Genomic DNA, 5809 nt, shown 5'->3' with positions numbered 1-5809 from the left:
AAAAAAATATATGAACTTGTTTGATCTGTTTTATTTCATAAATGAAAAAAATTGTTGAAACGTTAATTTCCCCAACATCTGAGCTGCTACCTTCCAGCAGGCGGTACAGGAGCATCAGATCTCGTCGGTTCCGGGCAGCTTCTTCCTCCAGGCCATAAGACTGTTGAACAGCTAACCTGAAGCAGTCTACCTGCACAGACCTGTCTACCTGTACTCACCTGCACTAGACTATTTGCACTTGCTCTTTTCACACCTGTATCTTAGAGACTATTTGCAGACTCTCACCCACCCTTACACACACATGCCCCATTGCTGCTACTATTTGTCTAAGCTACTCTACCATGTCCCTACTCACTTTAGCAAAATTCATTGTTAGGTCTGTATATTCTTATTATGTGTAAATATTTACCAACATTATCACTTACTGTGTATTTGTTTGTATAAATGTGTATTGCACTGTTTCTGAGAGCTTGCAAGTAAGCATTTCACAGTGCATGTGACCAATAAACTTTAATTTGATTTGAGCTGACAGCAACATTGAGATGTGAGAGAATCAAGCCAATAGAGGGAAGTGTAATACCCAAAGCAATAGTACCGTCGTCTTTGGCTTTCGTAACATGAACATAACATGAGTTATCATTAAGGTCATACTGTTAGCTAGTGCCTAGTAGATTTTTTTTTAACGAACCCAAGATAGACCACAGACTCGTTTCCAACAGAAGCAAATTAATCATAGTGGGCCGTGTCAAGCAAGAACTAGCGAGATCCTATTGGCGGGTTCTAGCATGGATTTGCATATATCCGTTAGGGAACGCTTATTCTGTGAAGTGCCCTTGCACTCCTAAACAACGCACCTTTTTAGAAGCTTTTGCAAAGTGTAAAGTCTACAAAACGTAGTCCACTGATAAAATGTGCAGTATGTCGGCCAAAATCCATCTCGCTCCATATTCTCCCACTGCCAGCCACTGGGCTTGCTTTGATCACCATATTTGGTGGTGAGTGGTAACGCCAACCGGATGCTTCAGATTTACACATCTGGTAAAAAGTTTGGCTCATTATGCTCATCTGTGGTAGTGTGTGTTAGCAATATTCTCCTCGTGCTGTTTAAATTGTAGCTAAATAGGTTATTAATGAAAGGTTCAGAGTTGATATGAGACGCACTTCTTTGTTAAAGACAAGCGAAGCTTTTTTCGAAGTTGACACTGACTATCAAGGTAGGTCAGCTGGCTAGCTAGCAGTTCTAGCTAATTTACCCCTGTAAGGCTACGCTAGCTATCTAGCTAATTTACTTTAACCCATATTGTGGTGTTTCGGGTATCGGTCTATATGTAAAATGTGTTGTAAAGTTTTCCTCTTTGTTGTTCGTATAGGTCAGTCAGAAAGCGCGCAAGCTAGAAGTTCTCCGATTTTATTGATGTGACTCACTGATATAATACTGTTGCTGTACTGACCATACTTTATTAATCGTCAGGGATAATAAGGTTCATGGGCTGTCATCAAATCACATTTTATTCCTCACATACTTAATAAACAACAGGTGTGGACTAACAGTGAAATGTTTAGTTATGGGCCCTTCACAACAATGCATAGATATATTTTTTGGGAGAAGTAATAGAAAAGTAAAACACATTATAAAAGTAATAATAGATAACTTGGCTATATACAAGCGCAGCCCGGTTCAAGACTTTTGGGGACCCTAAGTAAAATGAGGTTGGGGGGCCCTCCACCTCATGATAAAACATTATAGTGGCCCCCTTCTTGACGGTGGAGAGAAATGTATGTTTTCCTGCAATGCTACTCATTTTGCCATCGGGTGGAGAGACATTTTTGCAGTTTTGAAGCTGATTTCCTGCAATTCTACACATTTTGTAATGACTTATGTTAATATGATATCTGTGAGAATGACTTGCAAAAGGAATAGGGGCCCCCTGGAGGTCAGGGCCCCTGGGCACTTGCCCTGCGTGTCGGTCGGTATTCGGCCATGAATACTACAAGTTTAGTTAACTGGCTAGACTAACAATCTAAAAGTTGTTAGCTGACATGGCTAATTGAGCGACTGTCAGTGACTGATATAACAAGAGCAAAACTGCTGATGCACAACCAAATTTCAAAATTGCACCTGGTGTATTCTACTATTCTTACTCTTGTCTAAATAGTAAGTTTAGACCCTGACGGAGTTCCTTAGGGTCCCCTAGCAACTGGGAGCCCTAAGCAACTGCTTATGTCGCTTATGCCTGGAACCGACCCTGTACAAAGGGTACCGAGCTAATTGAGGTTGATATGTACATACAGTTAATTCGGAAAGTATTCAACACCTTCCCTTTTCCACCTTTTGTTACATTACAGCCTTATTCAAAAATGTGTTCAATTAATTTCCTTCATCAATCTACAGTAATTTCCGGACTGTAAGCCGCTAATTTTTTCCCACGCGTATAACCTCGCGGTTTATACAATGACGCGGCTAATTTATGGATTTTTCCCGCTTTCACAAGATTCATGCCGCCAAAAAACTGAGCACCGTCGCATAATGTGAAGTAAATCGAGCGCGCTCAAACTTCCCATCATTCTGATTACGGTAGTCATTTTGTCACCCTCATCATGGCAAAGACATGGAGAAATGCATATGATGCAGCTTTCAAGTTGAAGGCGATCGATCTGGCTGTTGGAAAAGGACATAGAGCTGCTGACAGCGTGGAGCATTGTCAAAAAATCCACTATCATCAACGGGTTTCGAAAGGCTGGACTGCTGCGTGTTGAAGAGGGCAGCGATCCAACATCGGATGAAGCAATTCTGAGGCTTTTCAACTCCGACACCGAAGGAGATGACTTCAGAGGTTTCAGTGCACAGGAGGAGGAAGATAGTGACCATTGACTTTCTCGGTAGGCTACTGTTTAATTTTTTACAAGCCGTGTTTCGTTAAAGCCTATTTATTTTTGTTTACAAGCCGTGTTTCGTTTAAAGGCTGTGTAAAGTTAATTTGTTTCAATGTACCGGTAGGCACCTGCGGCTTATAGACATGTGCAGCTTATTTATGTACAAAATACATATTTTTTAATAATTCAGTGGGTGCGGTTTATATTCAGGTGCGCTTAATAGTCCAGCAATTACGGTACATACAATACTCCATAAAGACAAATCAAAAACAGGTTTTTAGAATTTTTTTGCAAATGTATAAAAAACATTACCCTTATTATCATAAGTATTCAGACCCTTTGCTACGAGACTTCAAATTGAGCTCAGGTGCATCCTATTTCCATTGATCATCCTTGAGATGTGCAAAGGAGCAAAATAAATAAAATACAATTGGGAAAGAGGTAGTTGTTTGCGCTAAATTATAGGTGGGCTATGTACAGGTGCAGTAATCTGTGAGCTGCTCTGACAGTTGGTGCTTAAAGATAGTGAGGGAGATAAGTGTTTCCAGTTTCAGAGATTTTTGTAGTTCGTTCCAGTCATTGGCAGCAGAGAACTGGAAGGAGAGGCGGCCAAAGAAAGAATTGATTTTGGGGGTGACTAGAGAGATATACCTGCTGGAGCGTGTGCTACAGGTGGGAGATGCTATGGTGACCAGCGAGCTGAGAAGGGGGGACTTTACCTAGCAGGCTCTTGTAGATGACATGGAGCCAGTGGGTTTGGCGACGAGTATGAAGCGAGGGCCAGCCAACGAGAGTGTACAGGTCGCAATGGTGGGTAGTATATGGGGCTTTGGTGACAAAACGGATTGCACTGTGATAGACTGCATCCAATTTGTTGAGTAGGGTATTGGAGGCTATTTTGTAAATGACATCGCCAAAGTCGAGGATTGGTAGGATGGTCAGTTTTACAAGGGTATGTTTGGCAGCATGAGTGAAGGATGCTTTGTTTTGCGAAATAGGAAGCCAATTCTAGATTTAACTTTGGATTGGAGATGTTTGATATGGGTCTGGAAGGAGAGTTTACAGTCTAACCAGACACCTAAGTATTTGTAGTCGTCCACGTATTCTAAGTCAGAGCCGTCCAGAGTAGTGATGTTGGACAGGCGGGTAGGTGCAGGTAGCGATCGGTTGAAGAGCATGCATTTAGTTTTACTTGTATTTAAGAGCAATTGGAGGCCACGGAAGGACATGATTTGGAAAGGCACACACCTGTGAACCCACAGTTGAACCCACAGTTGACAGTGCATGTCAGAATGCCAAGTGTCACATCTGGAGGAGACCTGGCACCATCCCTGCGATGAAGCATGGTGGTGCCAGCACCATGTTGTGGAGATGATTTTCAGCGGCAGGGACTGGGAGACTAGTCAGGATCGAGGGAAAGATGAATGGAGCAAAGAGATCCTCAATGAAAACCTGCTCCAGAGTACTCAGGACGTCGGACTGGGGCGAAGGTTCACCTTCCAACAGGACAATGACCCTAAACACACAGCCAAGACAACGCAGGAGTGGCTTCGGGACAAGTCTCTGAATGTCCTTGAGTGGCCCAGCCAGAGCCCGAACTTGAACCTGATCGAACATCTCTGGAGAGACCTGAAAATAGCTGTGCAGCAACGCTTCCCATCCAACCTGACTGAACTTGAGAGGATCTGCAGAGAAGAATGAGAGAAACTTCCCAAATACAGGTGTGCCAAGCTTGTAGCATCATACACAAGAAGACTTGAGGCTGTAATCATTGCCAAAGGTGCTTCAACATAGTATTGAGTAGGGTCTGAATACAATTTTTTTTGATAGGTAAAGCTCCGCCTAATCTCAGCTCACTGGTCACCATAGCAACACCTACCCGTAGCAAGCGCTCCAGCAGGTATATTTCACTGGTCATCCCCAAAGCCAACACCTCCTTTGGCCGCTTTTCCTTCCAGTTCTCTGCTGCCAATGACTGGAACGAATTGCAAAAGTCACTGAAGTTGGAGACTTACAGTGGGGCAAAAAAGTATTTAGTACTTAATAATAAGTACTTTAATACTTATTTTCCACCATAATTTGCAAATAAATTCATTAAAAATCCTACAATGTGATTTTTCAGTTGTTTTTTTCTCCATTTTGTCTGTCATAGTTGAAGTGTACCTATGATGAAAATTACAGGCCTCTCATCTTTTTAAGTGGGAGAACTTGCACAATTGGTGGCTGACTAAATACTTTTTTGCCCCACTGTATCTCCTTCACTAACTTCAAGCATCGGCTGTCAGAGCAGCCTACCGATCGGTATAGCTATACACAGCCCATCTGTAAATAGCCGATCCAACCTACTACCTACCTCATCCCCATATTTGTCTTTTTGTTTTTTCTGCTCTTTTGCACACCAGTATTTCTACTTGCACATCCTCATCTGCACATCTATCACTCCAGTGTTAATTGCTAAATTGTAATTACTTCACTACTATAGCCTATTTATTGCCTTACCTCCTTACTTAATTTGCACACACTGTATACAGATTTTCTATTGTGTTATTGACTGTATGTTTGTTTATCCCATGTGTAACTGTTGTTTTTGTCGCACTGCTTTGCTTTCTTGGCCAGGTCGCAGTTGTAAATGAGAACTTGTTCTTAACTGGCCTACCTGGTTAAATAAAGGTGAAATTAAAAATGTAAAACTGTAAAACTATGTAAATGCTTTGTCATTATGAGGTATTGTAGATTGATGAACATTTAAAAAAAATCAATTTTAGAATAAGGCTGTAACAAAATGTGGAAAAAATCAAGGGGTATGAATACTTTCTGAATGCACTGTTTAGCTAGGAATAAAGTGAAAGATAATAAACAGTAGCAGCAGCGTATGTGATGAGTCAGCCTTTTTGCACAAACTTTAAATGCAGGTAGTCCAGGTAGCTATTTGGTT

Source organism: Oncorhynchus gorbuscha, linkage group LG16 (assembly GCF_021184085.1).
Source record: "Oncorhynchus gorbuscha isolate QuinsamMale2020 ecotype Even-year linkage group LG16, OgorEven_v1.0, whole genome shotgun sequence".
NCBI classification, from domain to species: Eukaryota; Metazoa; Chordata; class Actinopteri; order Salmoniformes; family Salmonidae; genus Oncorhynchus; species Oncorhynchus gorbuscha.
The sequence above is the reverse complement of the archived record's forward strand: the minus strand, read 5'-3'. Positions refer to the sequence as shown.